This window comes from Lipotes vexillifer, unplaced genomic scaffold (genome assembly GCF_000442215.2).
Source record: "Lipotes vexillifer unplaced genomic scaffold, Lipotes_vexillifer_v1.1 scaffold710, whole genome shotgun sequence".
Taxonomy (NCBI): domain Eukaryota; kingdom Metazoa; phylum Chordata; class Mammalia; order Artiodactyla; family Lipotidae; genus Lipotes; species Lipotes vexillifer.
Window position 1 is genome coordinate 268920 of NW_006789347.1, and position 15132 is coordinate 284051.

At 36.6% G+C, this 15132-nt stretch overlaps 1 protein-coding gene across 2 annotated transcripts in view; it reads left to right on the forward strand.

The window, feature by feature from the left end:
- The window catches only part of FER (FER tyrosine kinase), a 474424-nt gene that overhangs the window by 249881 nt on the left and 209411 nt on the right, over nucleotides 1-15132 (forward strand). The window lies entirely within an intron of this gene.

Consider the following 15132-nt stretch of genomic DNA (forward strand, 5'->3'; position numbering starts at 1 on the left):
TGCTGGGCCCGTGAGCCGTGGCCGCTGAGCCTGTGCATCCGGAGCCTGTGCTCCGCAACGGGAGAGGCCACAACAGTGAGAGGCCCGCGTACCGCAAAAAAAAAAAAAAAAAAAAAAAAAAAAAACAATTGTTATATTTCCCTTTGTTAGTCTGGAACATAGTGTCTGTATTTGTACTTGTATTATATTACTCAGTCTTTATTGAGGGGCTGAGTTTTAGCATTCTGCTCACAGAAGATTTTAACAGTCAGTTGCTAAATGTTAATTCTGTGGCTAAGTAATTGTCTTTCTTGCATAATTTTCTAGAATTATGAGATGGGCTCATTCTTTGTTCATATTTTTCCAGTCACTTTTTTTTACGTTTAATTGCAAAAAAACCCTATAAATATTCTCCTTTAGTCTGGAACAGGTTGTCATATTTTATCTCTAGTAAAAAAAAAAAAAGGTCTATTAATGTTTTCTCTTTCATCAACGAATAACTGCTGTTGTTTTACAGAATTCTAAGAGTTTGTTTTTTTAGTCAAGGTCATCTATTCTCTTGGCTTCATTTGCTATTAATACATCAGTGACTTGCAAATTTATATTTCCAGCTCAGATATATATCTTTCCCACATCTAAAAATTTTCTACTTTTCACCTAAAACTGAGTTTATCACTTTTAAGTACAAAATTTGTTCTTCCTTTTTAATAAGTGGTACCACCAAATACCCAGCTGCTCAAACCATAAATCTGGTGGTCCTTTGACATCTCTTCACCACTGCCCTTCCTCCAGCACTTTAAGTGACAGGAGTTTTGTATACTTAATTGTACATGGGAAAGTTTGAACTCAATTCCAGTATATCCCAATATGAAGTAAAGTTCACTGCAGTGAAGATACTTTTTACCGCGTTAGGTTAATGAGATACACCTGAGTTTTCAGAGATAGTGACGTCTCATTTCACAAGCCAACCTAATATTTACATTGTCTCCTTGCTTAGCCAGGTCTAAACTGAGAGATCAAAGCCATAAAAGAGGCACATAAAAATGCTCATCTGGGCTTGGGTAGGAGCATATAATTGCAAATAAAGCTATATCCCTCATAATATAAAATTGTCCATGAAATGAGCTTAGATAAATGGAGTAGATTCTCTGGACTGTTACATAGCCAATTATTCTCTTTCTCCCAAACCCCCAGCACTGGCTGTGGAGCTGAATATCCCATCATTTTATAGCACTATCTATGAAAATAACTAAACTGAAAGCTATAGAAGATTAAGGGGCTACATATGATTGTTTTATGAGGTAGAAATTCAAAGTTAATCTAGCTATTAACCTGATCTAAAGTACTGATATTTGAAATATGCAAGTAACTATCTCAGTGTGTGGTAAATATTGTTATGCATTTGATTTAAAGAATCATATCACTCTTTTAAAAGAAAATCACAAAGCAGAGGTTATGAAAGTAGATAGTTTTCAATTATGAGTGGAGAACAAATTGATACGGATTTTTTTATGGTGGTATTATCTGTTATGTATCTTCCTTTGGGAAGTATTTGTACTCTTATAACTGGAATCTCCTTCTTGATTTAATTTGTGTAAGAAGTTAATGTCTTTGACCATATAATGTGCTGTAAAACATCTAATTTCCATCTTGCCAGACTTCAATTTTAGCCTACATGAATGCTATTTTGGTGTCAATATAATTTCTGTTTATAGTAACTTACTTCTCTCTTTCCATTTATTTCTCTCTTACCCATGAGAATGTATGTATAACATCATATGCCTAACTAGAGCACACAGTGGCCAAGGTAGTCTCTTTCTTACCTCCAGAGGTACAGGAAACTAGGCAATCTAAATTAGAGAAAGTATTTAACTTTCTCATGATAATAAAGCTAATGAGTGCCCTACCCACTCATGCCCACCCTCCACTGGCTGATTTCTCCTATACTACCTCCCAAAGACTGTGTAAAGATATGGGAGTGAAGGTCATGTTGTACAAGGGTTTTTTATCACTCATAATCATCATCTTTATAATTAGGAAACAGTTTGGGATGCACAGGGCCTGTTCTTTATTTAGTTTAGTCTCTGTTCAAATGTCATTTCATCAGAGAGGCCTTTTCTGACTACCATGTGTGAAATAACACCTTACCTCCTTATGTTCCCCTCTTCTTAATTTCTCTTTGTTATGGTTATGTTTACCTGACATTATATTGTATGATGTATTTTTAGTTGTCTGTCTCCCCCAAGAGAAATGTAAGTTCCATAATGGCTAGAATTACATTTAATAATCAGTGCAACTATATCTGCAGTACCTAGAACAGTGCTAGCTCCTAGTAGGTGTTCAGTAAATATTTTTTGAAGAATTTAATTTACTGACCAATTCCTAGAAGCCAGGTACTTCTAAGCTTTTTATATGCATTAACTGTATATATCCCTATGAAGTAAGTATTGTTATTAACCCCATTCAATTATAAATCAGGAACTGAAGCTTAAATGGTAAATGACTTGCACAAGATAACACAACTCTTAAGAGGCAGAGCTGGGATTCGAGCCCATGTTCTTAACCATTATCTGTCTAGATTGTAGAGTCTAGATTTTAGAGACTTTAGAGAAAAAAATGTTTATTTTAAGGAACATGGATGTGGGTTTAAGGGAAAAGAAGAGTCTTTGATTCCATAAAATGTCAAATTGAAAAAGTCTTTAACATAGCAATATAGGTCTCTGTAAAAGGTAAATTATTAAACAGTAATATCAGGTGACAGAGCTGGGATTTTAGGTAAAATATAGGACTTTGTATGATATAGGTAAGGAAGACATCTAGTTCAACTTTAACATTTAAATGGTGCCTTGAAAGTTTGTCTTTGTTAAGTTTAATATTTCTTCAGATTTAGCTGTTTAAAAATTTTTTTTCCTCCTCAGTGGAAGTTAAAGTTCATGATTAAATTCAGGCAAGTTAGGAGTGAGTTACTAAGTTGAACCTTAGACAAATGACTTGCCTGCCAGCTTTTAAATCAAGTAATTGTGGCTTTTTGATCAGAATTTGGTATAGCATGCCAGAATATTAGAAACAGATTTTTGCAAGGAGAGTAAATCTTTCTGTGATTGAAACTAACTTGTCATAAGGTTTCTGATAACAGGATTCTTGATCAAACACATGCAAACAAAGAACAGTTTATGAGAGGAGAGCTTGACTGTTAATTTAGGTACTCTATTCATTTTTTTAAAGTTTCAGATCACTTAAAGACTATTCATTTTACTTTATACTTGAGTAATATAGTTACTTCTTCCAGTACTTACCAGATGACTGGTTTTTTATAAAAGGATGTAACTCAGGAAAAGTCAAATTTTCTCTGTGGATTTTGGAAAATGTAAAATACCATATACTTTTCTGTTTAAAAACTTTTTTTACAGGACAAATATATCAGAACAGAAGGCAAATTTGCAAGATTTTAAATTGTGAAGGACGAAAAAAATACATTTATTCAGTATATAGTCTGTTGATCACACTCCACTTCTATTATTATTATTATTATTTTTTGCGGTACGCGGGCCTCTCACTGTTGTGGCCTCTCCCGTTGCGGAGCACAGGCTCCGGACGTGCAGGCCCAGCAGCCATGGCTCATGGGCCCAGCTGCTCCACAGCATGTGGGATCTTCCCAGACTGGGGCACGAACCCGTGTCCCCTGCATCGGCAGGCGGACTCTCAACCACTGCGCCACCAGGGAAGCCCCCACCTCTATTATTTTAAAAATATTTTCAACAACTGTGAACTGAGTATTATTATTATCCCCATTATTAGGTGAGGAAACTCGGAGCTTCTAATGAACCTAAACCACATTTCTCATAAATTTCAGAGTCGTGACCTGAAAATGATTCTGTTCTGTCCATCATCTTTTTACTACAACCCCAGCTAACATAAATTTTAATCTATAGTCTTAGTAACATCAGTAGTTCAAGAACAATTTTTTTCTGTATTTCGGTATTCTAGCAGTATGTAACAGTGAACTTGACAGTTATGATCCCATCCCATATGAAACTTAGTCTAACAAGAACTATAATAGCATGTTGTGCTAAGGGAAATACAGAAAATATTTGAATGTGTAGCCTTCATTTAGCATAGTTTGGAAAGTCAAATTAAACTTGGATTTTAGGCTTGTTCCATTTAATAAAATAAAAGAACCTTGTTATAGAACATGAAACACATAGACTGACTTTCAGTTTTTTATCTCAAAATTTACCAGCAGATAATTGTGAGGAGGAGCAATGCTGGACTCAAAAGATTAATGGACCTTGGAGACCACTAATGTTTCTTCTTATGTGATCTCTCAAAGGTATTTCATGCTTAAGTCTTCCTCAGACTTTCTCAAATATCATTAATATTTTTAGTCTGAGGAGCCAGGTTTTTTGGGAGATATGAATATTCTTCTTATCCATCCTATAAATAGATGACAGGATTAGGCAGATGGTGCCCAAGTGGTTAAAATAAAAGTCACTGGAATTTTTTTAATGCAGATTGAAAGATAGGATTTGGTGTTTACAGCACAAACATTGCCTGAAGTGTATCATTTCATCATTTTAAAGTATTTACAAAATCTTCTGTATATGTATGGACCCTGGGAAATGTAGAAATATACAAGAAAATATATAAGAGGATCTCTGGTATGAACAGGGTTGCATAACTTAACATTATTTCCTTGTTCCCTGTTGGAGACCATAGAACAATAACAAAAGAACAACAACAACAAAATAAAATATCTATAAACTGCATTTTTCATGAAACTAGGAACTGTATATTATCCACAGACTTAAAAGTGCATGTTTAGGTAGTCAAAAGCACCTTAGATTGGGCAGATGTTGTGTAGCACAAAGTTAAGAAAAGACGTGATCAAAGAACCAAGTTGCTGTAGATCTTACCAAGCTCCAGCAAAAATACCTGTTGAGGGCTTCCCTGGTGGTGCAGTGGTTGAGAGTCCACCTGCTGATGCAGGGGACACGGGTTCGTGCCCTGGTCCGGGAAGATCCCACATGCCGCGGAGCGGCTGGGCCCGTGAGCCATGGCCGCTGAGCCTGCGCGTCCGGAGCCTGTGCTCCGCAACGGGAGAGGCCACAAAAGTGAGAGGCCCGTGTACCGCAAAAAAAAAAAAAAAAAAAAAAAACCTGTTGAAAGGGAGGAATTTACCCTAGATTTCTATATTCCTTGCTTCCATCAATGAATGCAGAACATGTGTGGGGAAAATAAAGTTTTATATATAGCTTAAGTGATGTGGATGAAACTGCCCTTGGAGGAAAATTCAGAGCCTTAAAAACTTAACATCGACAAAACAAAAAGAATGAAATAAATGAGTTAAGCATCCAACTCAAAAAATTAGGAGAAAAATCCACAGTTAAATAAAAGGAAAGCAGAAGAAAGAAATTAACAAAGGTAAAAGCATAAAGGAATGAATTAGAAAAAGGGAAAACAAAATATATATAATAACTGCTTTTTAAGAGATCAACAGAAAATTAAAATACTTGCTAATCTATTCATGAAAACCCATACCACAAGGGGCACATACCACAATCTCTTTAATATATAACGAACCTCTAGAAATTAATAAAATAAAGACAATCAAATAGCAAAATTGGCAATGGGAATGAGTGGATAGTTCAAAAAATAAAAATACAAATGGCTTTTAAAATATGACAGATGATTATATTACTCAGTAGAATAAAGGAAAATTAAAGCTATAATGAGATATTTTTTTACCTGTCAGATTGTGATAAACTTACAGTTTAATAATTCACTTTCTTGGCAAAGATGTGCAGATAAAGACCCTTAGATAATTTGGCAATGGAGGTATAAATTAGAAAAACCTCTGTAGAAGGCAATGTGGCAGAATCTATAAAAATTATAAAACGTATATACCTTTGACTTAGCAATAACACTTCTACAATTTATCCTTTAGTTATATTTGTGTATATATGAAATGATATCAGTATAAGGTTATTCACTGCAGCATTGTTTGTAATATCAGGAGATTGGAAATAATTAAATGTTCATTAACAGGAGTCTAGTTACGTCAATTATGGTACCTCATTCAATGGAATACCATAAATGAGAAAGCATCTATGTACTGGTTGGAGAGAGTTCCAAGATATATTGCTAATAAAAGGAATTAAGCTAAAAAACAGAGTATATATTATGTTATCTTTTATATAAAACATATGTGAGTATAAGATTATATGTCTGAATTTGCTTTTATATGATAAAGAAATTTTATATACTCAAACTAATAATGATGTTGATGTATAACAGGGGTTACATGTTTTGGGAGGAGGTTGAAATGGCAATAGAGGTGTTAAGGGAAACTTTTTAGAATCTAAATTTGATTTTTCACTTTTAAAAAACACTGTGAGTGTATTACCCCTTCAAAAGTTAAATTTAAAAAAAAAGTATATTTTTTTGGCTTAAGTGTAGTTTAAATTTTTTTTTCATTGAACGTATTATTTTTGTAATGTTAAAAATTTTCTAAAACCATATTTTATGATAATATTTAATAGAACACTGTAAAGCAGTGTTTCTAAAACTTTTTTTTCCACAATGCATAGAAAGAAATTGCATTTTATATTGAGACCCAGGACACACAAAATTGGAAATGTTGGTATGTATGTGTGTTTCTAACTGAGACAAATTTTACAAAACAACTTTTCATGTTTCTCAGTGTGATGAACTCTATTATATTTCTTTAAAGTCTACATCCAAAGAGTTGATTTTATGAACCTCAATTTGAAAAATACTTATATAAAGGATTTTTAAAGTAATGATAAGTGAATTTAGAAAATATAGCCTAGGAATGATTCATAGAGAAAGATAGACTTGAAGTAGGTTTGAGAATAGGCAGAAAGACTAGGGAAATTATTTGGGGTTATAGTAAGGAAGTAATCTAAAACTTGGGAAATTCTGAGACTTGTTTTAAGGAAGGCAAGATCAGTTCCCTTGACAGAAGCAGACGATTTAAAAGATGAGTAATCTGAAAAGTTTAGTTTAAAGCCAGATTTTTGAGAGCCTTGACTACCACGATTAGGATTTATCTATGGAAAGTGCCATTTCATTGAAGGTTTACAAGCAAGGGTTGGATGTGAGCTAAGCCACATCTAAGGTGTAGCTGTTGATAGCTCATACCTCACTAAATTACTGAAGCCTATCCAGCCTTTTAATTACTTGTAGAATTTAAGGTATTTATTGGCACATTTAAAAAACAGAAAGAAATCAAATTTGATTTTACTGTTTTTCACAAAGAACTTGTGTAGCCATATCCAAATTATATTTCAGTGAATAATATTAAAATTTAAATAGAAACAAATTATCAATACCATGGAAAAATAATTGATAGTGAAAATTTAACAACAGTAAATAAAATACAAAATGCAGTTTCCTAAATAATTTCCACATTGAGCTTGAAATTTAGCTGTAAGCCTTTGTAGAAAAAGTGAACTAGTTTCATGATTAGAGAGGAAGAAGGTTATTAATTTGTTTAAAGTGAAGTTTTACTACCAATAACTTCTAAAGGAAATTTCTCTCTTGGGATTTTAGCTATACCAGTGTCCTTAACAACATTTCTGCAAAAGTTTAAGGACAGATTTCATAGGTTGTTGCTTTTAGTGTCCTTTAATAATAGCCAAGGGCATAATATTAAGTAGTATTTTATACAACTTAATGAAGAACATTCTTGGAATTTTTTGTCTACTTTCAATTTTTGCTGAACAGAATAGTAAAATTCTAGGATCCAGATTTATGATCAAAAGAGTAATAAAATTAGCATTAAATACAGTAAAAAGTTTAAACAAGAGATCAAAAGTTTAACCGAAAAATCACACCTATGACATTTACAAATCTCTCTCTTAATTATATACCTGAACAATTTAACATTTAGCTAAGTTTTTCACACAGAGTGAAAAAACCTTAACATGGAATGAGGTTTTGTGGAAGTGTTGTTTTCATTCATATTGCCCTTATGGGAAAAAAAAAAAGTCCACAATATGTTGCCAGTAATTGAGTTTTTAAATTTTGTAAATTACCTTTTCTGGATAATTTAATGGAGGTTTACCATTTCTTTTACTGTCTTACTTTCCAAATCTTGAACTTAGACGTTGAGAACATATTTGACGTTCTAAAAACCCCAGAGTACAATGGATTTAAGTTAGTGAGATCTGGAAAACAACATAAGTCTCTACCAACTAAAAGACAAAGGCATTCCAACAGAGTGTTCTTAATGTTGATTCTTCTATAATTCAAGCCAGGAGAGAAGTGGTCAGTAGAATAGGAGGGACACATGAGAGGTGGTAAGGGGTGAGTGAGGTGAATTGATAAGAAGTAGAATATGGCAGAGAGAGAAGAGAGACCTGTTGCTTCCATGCTGGTTTAGTCTCATAAGTCACACAACCCCTTATCCTTATTACTACTCTCCTATCTCTGCCTCTACAGCCTGCAGCCCACAAAAACTTCTGAGGTAGAAAACCTCTGATGATGATGTGTAATTTCCATTTTATTATGATCAACTTTATTTAATATAGATGTTCATGGAGTATTCCATATAAAACATCCTCTTCCTCTGGGCTCACATCTAACTTTGCAGTAGTTAGGGTACTTACTTTATTGTTTCCTGTTATTGTTCATTTTGTAGTTTGACATCCCCATTCGATACGCTCCTTAAGAGCAAGAAGGATAGTTTTACTCATTCTTTATGTATCTCACAGTGTATAATGCATAATTCACTAAATATTTGTCATTATTTTTGAGAAAATCTGGATATTTAATAAATGCTTGATATAATATTTGAAAAAAATTTATAACTTAAAGATATTAATACTCTGTTTTTAGAATAATATAAAAATGTTAGCTTTTACTGTTTCCAAAGTGGAGCATGGTTTAGATTTATGAATGAGATCTCCTTGGAAATGACACACTCCATTTCAGTTCTTTTAGTATAATAGCTTTTTTCTCATATTTTCATTTCTTTCTTTTATTGCTTTATATTAGAAGTTACATTTTCATGTAGTTATGTTGCTCTTACAAACTTCATAAATACTTTTAAGTACAGATAGGAAATATTTCTGATGCTCTCTTATTCAGTTTATAAGTATTTTATACTACTATGAACTATGATTGGTTCCATAAAATTCATTTGACAACTTGTTGAGATTTCTCTCTGATATTAACTTTTAAATGGTGAAGCAACCTTATATAATATTTAATATTTCTTATATGCAAATTACTGTCCTGTTTTAACCCACTTCAAAATTGAAAGTGAAATACAAGAATTGGCAGTGCTTGTTTTCACTTTTTAAAAGAACCATTTATCTTTCTTTACCATATTAACTAAATTAGTGCTCACCTTCTACTATGTTGTCCTTGAGAGGGACAATTTAATTGTGCCACAAAAGATTTGTCCCACATCCTACTTTACAGAGACTAAGTATGCATTCTAAGAATTCTAATGATGCTGAAATAATAGGATTTAAATTAGAAAGACCAAGGACATTAAAAAGATATCTTCAAGTGATTTTTTAAAATGAAAAGCCTCATTCATATATAAGCCTTAGAGAAAATGAAACTTTAAGGTTTTATTTCTGTTATTTATATAACAACTGGCATGCATTAAAATTATACCAAAACATAAGGTCTAATAACAGAAATACCCATAATAGGAAATTATAATCTCGTGGACATCCTTGGATCTTGATAGATAACTATTTAATGAGAAATAGACTCGAGCAACAAAGATCAGTTATAATTTCTTCTGAACATGAAGACGTTCATGTTCAAATCATGGCCCTTACTGTTTTATGGTTTTATTATTAGAAATATTTTGTAATGGTGAACTCAAGAGGTATGATTTTACTTATACTTTCTACTAGTGCTATGATCTCTTTTAAATAATAAATCTATATCTTTTTTTGCCCTTGGAATCCAACCACTTCAGTTGGAGACCATGAGAATCATTTTTTACTGTCCATAACACTGAACTGTGAGAGATTCAATAGAGTTTTTAAAGTCTTCTCTAGGAATAACTTATAAAAGACTCCTTCACTCCTTGCAATCTTGAATGTAGGGTTTCTGGAAGGTCATCAGTGTTCATCTGAAGTAAATAGGTCAGAATTTTCTAGGAATTTACAGGTTTTAAGCATGCCTCTGTCTCTTTAATTAGCATTCAGTAAGTATGTATTGAGTGCCTATTTTATAATAGAAATTATATTAGGTACTGATTGAGGTGATAAATCCTATTCTAGAGGAAATATGGTCTTTTAGAGGACATAAGAAAGGCATCTTACCTTGAGGGTTCAAGGAAGGCTTCCAAGAATTGTGAAGGATGACTGAGGGTGTATGGGTAAAGGGTCTGACAGAGCATAGTGGATGGACCTAGAGTCTGTCATACAGAGTGAGGTCAGAAAGAGAAAAACGAATACCATATGCTGACACATATATATGGAATCTCTAAAAAAAAAAAAGGTTCTGAAGAAGCTAGGGGCAGGACAGGAATAATGATGCAGATGTAGAGAATGGACTTGAGGACAGTCCTCAAGTCCCCCTCCTTGAGGGAGGGGGAAGGGTACGTTGGGACGAAGTGAGAGAGTGGCACTGACATATATACACTACCAAATGTAAAACAGATAGCTAATGGGAAGCAGCCGCATAGCACAGGGAGATCAGCTCAGTGCTTTGTGACCACCTACAGGGGTGGGATAGGAAGGGTGGGAGGGAGACGCAAGAGGGAGGGGATATGAGGATATATGTATACATATAGCTGATTCACTTTGTTATACAGCAGCAATTAACACAACAATGTGAAGCAATTATACTCCAATAAAGATGTTAAAAAAAATCTATGATACTTTATTTGCTTTTGTCAATCAATGCAGTTATTAGTCCATTCAGGATTTTCCCTAATTGGATCCTTGTTCATCTGCCCAATTTAGCCCTTCTTCCTTGCCTCTTTTTTTTTCCCTTTCCTTTTTCTGTTCCTTTGGAATGCATATATAAGAATATAGAACCTCAAGGACACGAGAGGAAGATGGCGGAAGACTAAGACGTGGAGATACACCAGAAATACATCTACACGTGGAAAAACTCTTACAGAACACCTACTGAACACTGGCAGACCTCAGACCTCCCAAAAGGCAGAAAGTCCCCACGTACCTGGGTAGAGCAAAAGAAAAAAGAATAAACAGAGACAAAAGGATAGGGACGGAACCTGCACCAGTGGGAAGGAGCTGTGAAGGAGGAAAGGTTTCCACACACTAGGAAGCCCCTTTGCGGGTGGAGACTGCAGGTGGCGGAGGTGGGTAGCTTCGGAGCCGCGGAGGAGAGCACAGCAACAGGGGTGCGGAGGGCAAAGTGGAGAGATTCCCGCACAGAGGATTGGTGCTGACCGGCACTCACCAGCCCGAGAGGCTTGTCTGCTCACCCGCCAGGGAGGGCGGGGCTGGGAGCTGAGCCTCGGGCTTCGGTCTGAGCGCAGGGAGAGGACTGGGGTTGGCGGCATGGACACAGTCTGCAGGGGGTTAGTGCATCATGGCTAGCCGGGAGGGAGTCCAGGGAAAAGTCTGGACCTGCCGAAGAGGCAAGAGACTTTTTCTTCCCTCTTTGTTTCCTGGTGCGCGAGGAGAGGGGATTAAGAGCGCTGCTTAAAGGAGCTCCAGAGACGGGTGCGAGCCGTGGCTAAAAGCGCGGACCCCAGAGACGGGCATGAGACGCTAAGGCTGCTGCCGCCAAGAAGCCTGTGTGCGAGCACAGGTCACTATGCACACCCCTCTTCCGGGGAGCCTGTGCAGCCTGCTACTGCCAGGGTCCCGGGATCCAGGGACAACTTACCTGGGAGAACGCACGGCACGCCCCAGGCTAGTGCAACATCACGCTGGCGTCTGCCACCGCAGGCTCGCCCAGCACTCCATACGCCCCCCTCTCCCCAGCCTGAGAGAGCCAGAGTCCCCGAAGCAGCTGCTCCTTTAACCTCGTCCTGTCTGAGCGAAGAATAGACGCCCTCTGGCGACCTACATGCAGAGGTGGGGCCAAATCCAAAGGTGAACCCCAGGAGCTGTGCGAACAAAGAAGAGAAAGGGAAATCTCTCCCAGCAGCCTCAGAAGCAGCGAGTTAAAGCTCCACAATCAACTTGATGTACCCTGCATCTGTGGGATACATGAATAGACAACGACTCATCCCAAATTGAGGAGGTGCACTTTGAGAGCAAGATTTATTATTTTTTCCCCTTTTCCTCTTTTTTGTGAGTATGTGTATGCTTCTGTGTGAGATTTTGTCTGTATAGATTTGCTTCCACCATTTGTCCTAGGGTTCTATCTGTCCATTTTTTTTTCTTAAAAAAATTTTTTTCTTAATTATTTTTTATTTTAATAACTTTATTTTATCTTACTTTATTTTATTTTATCTTCTTTCTTTCCTTCCTTCCTTCCCTCCTTCATTCCTCCCTCCCTCCCTCCGTCCTTTCTTTCTTTCCTTCCTTCCTTCCTTCTTTCTTTCTTCTCTTTCTTTCTTTCTTTCTCTCTCTCTCTCTCTCTCTCTTTCTTTCTTTCTACTTTTTCTCCCTTTTATTCTGAGCCATGTGGATGAAAGGCTCCTGGTGCTGCAGCCAGGAGTCAGTGCTATGCCTCTGAGGTGGGAGAGCCAACTTCAGGACACTGGTCCACAAGAGACCTCCTAGCTCCACATAATATTAAATGGCAAAAATCTCCATCTCAACACCAGCACCCAGCTTCACTCAACGACCAGCAAGCTACAGTGCTGGACACCCTATGCCAAACAACTAGAAAGACAGGAACACAACCCCACCCATTAGCAGAGAGGCTGCCTAAAATTGTAAAAAGTCCACAGACACCTCAAAACACACCACCAGACGTGGACCGGCCCACCAGAAAGACAAGATCCAGCCTCATCCACCAGAGCACAGGCACTACTCCCCTCCACCAGGAAGCCTACACAACCCACTGAACCAACCTTAGCCACTGGGGACAGACACAAAAAACAATGGGAACTACGAACCTGCAGCCTGCAAAAAGGAGAGCCCAAACACAGTAAGATAAGCAAAATGAGAAGACAGAAAAACACACAGCAGATGAAGGAGCAAGATAAAAACCCACCAAACCTAACAAATGAAGAGGAAATAGGCAGTCTACCTGAAAAAGAACTCAGAATAATGATAGTAAAGATGATCCCAAATATTGGAAATAGAATAGACAAAATACAAGAAACGTTTAACAAGGACCTAGAAGAGCTAAAGATGAAACAAGCAATGATGAACAACATAATAAATGAAGTTAAAAATACTCTAGATGGGATCAATAGCAGAATAACTGAGGCAGAAGAACGGATAAGTGACCTGGAAGATAAAATAGTGGAAATAACTACTGCAGAGCAGGAAAAAGAAAAAAGAATGAAAAGAACTGAGGACACTCTCAGAGACCACTGGGACAACATTAAACGCACCAGTATTCGAATTATAGGGGTTCCAGAAGAAGAAGAGTAAAAGAAAGGGACTGAGAAAATATTTGAAGAGATTATAGTTGAAAACTTCCCTAATATGGGAAAGGAAATAGTTAATCAAGTCCAGGACGCACAGAGAATCCCATACAGGATAAATCCAAGGAGAAATATGTCAAGATACATATTAATCAAACAGTCAAAAATTAAATACAAAGAAAACATATTAAAAGCAGCAAGGGAAAAACAACAAATAACACACAAGGGAATCCCCATAAGGTTAACAGCTGATCTTTCAGCAGAAACTCTGCAAGCCAGAAGGGACTGGCAGGACATATTTAAAGTGATGAAGGAGAAAAACCTGCAACCAAGATTACTCTATCAGCAAGGATCTCATTCAGATTTTTTTTTTTTTAATATCTTTATTGGGGTATAATTGCTTTACAATGGTGTGTTAGTTTCTGCTGTACAGTCAAGTGAATCAGCTATATGTACATGTATATGCCCTCTTTGTTGGATTTCCTTCCCATTTAGATCACCACAGAGCACTGAGTTCCCTGTGCTGTACAGCACATTCTCATTAGCTACCTATTTTATACACAGTAGTGTATATATGTCAATCCCAATCTCCCAATTCATCCCACCCTCCCTTTCCTGCCCTCGGGGTCCATTATGTTTGTTTTCTACATCTGGGTCTCTATTTCTGCTTTGCAAATAGGTTCATCTGTACCACTCTTTTAAATTCCACATATATGCGTTAATATACGATATTTGCTTTTCTCTTTCTGACTTCACTCTGTATGACAGTCTCTAGGTCCATCCATGTCTCTACAAATGACCCAATTTCATTCCTTTTATGGCTGAGTAATATTCCATTGTACCAGAATGGCCATCATCAAAAAAATCTACAAACATTAAATGCTGGAGAGGGTGTGGAGAAAAGGGAACCCTCTTGCACTGTTGATGGGAACGTAAATAGATACAGCCACTATGGAGAACAGTATGGAGGTTCCTTAAAAAACTAAAAATAGAACTACCATACGACCCAGCAATCCCACTACTGGGCATATACCCTGAGAAGACCATAATTCAGAAAGAGTCATTTACCAAAATGTTCACTGCAGCACTATTTACAATAGCCAGAACATGGAAGCAACCTAAATGTCCACCAACAGATGAATGGATAAAGAAGATGTGGCACATATATACAATGGAATATTATTCAGCCATAAAAAGAAACGAAATTGAGTTATTTGTAGTGAGGTGGGTGGACCTAGAGTCTGTCATACAGAGTCAAGTAAGTCAGAAAGAGAAAAACAAATACTGTATGCTAACACATATATATGGAATCTAAAGGGGAAAAAATGGTTCTGAAGACCCTAGGGGCAGGACAGGAATAAAGATGCAGACGTAGAAAATGGACTTGAGGACATGGGGAGGGGGAAGGGTAAGCTGGGACAAAGTGAGAGAGTGGCATGGACTTATATACACTACCAAATGGAAAACAGATAGCTAGTGGGAAGCAGCTGCATAGCACAGGGAGATCAGCTCGGTGCTCTGTGACCAACTAGAGGGGTGGGATAGGGAGGGTGGGAGGGAGACACAAGAGGGAGGGGATATGGGGATATATGTATATGTATAGCTGAGTCACTTTGTTATACAGCAGAAACTAACACACCATT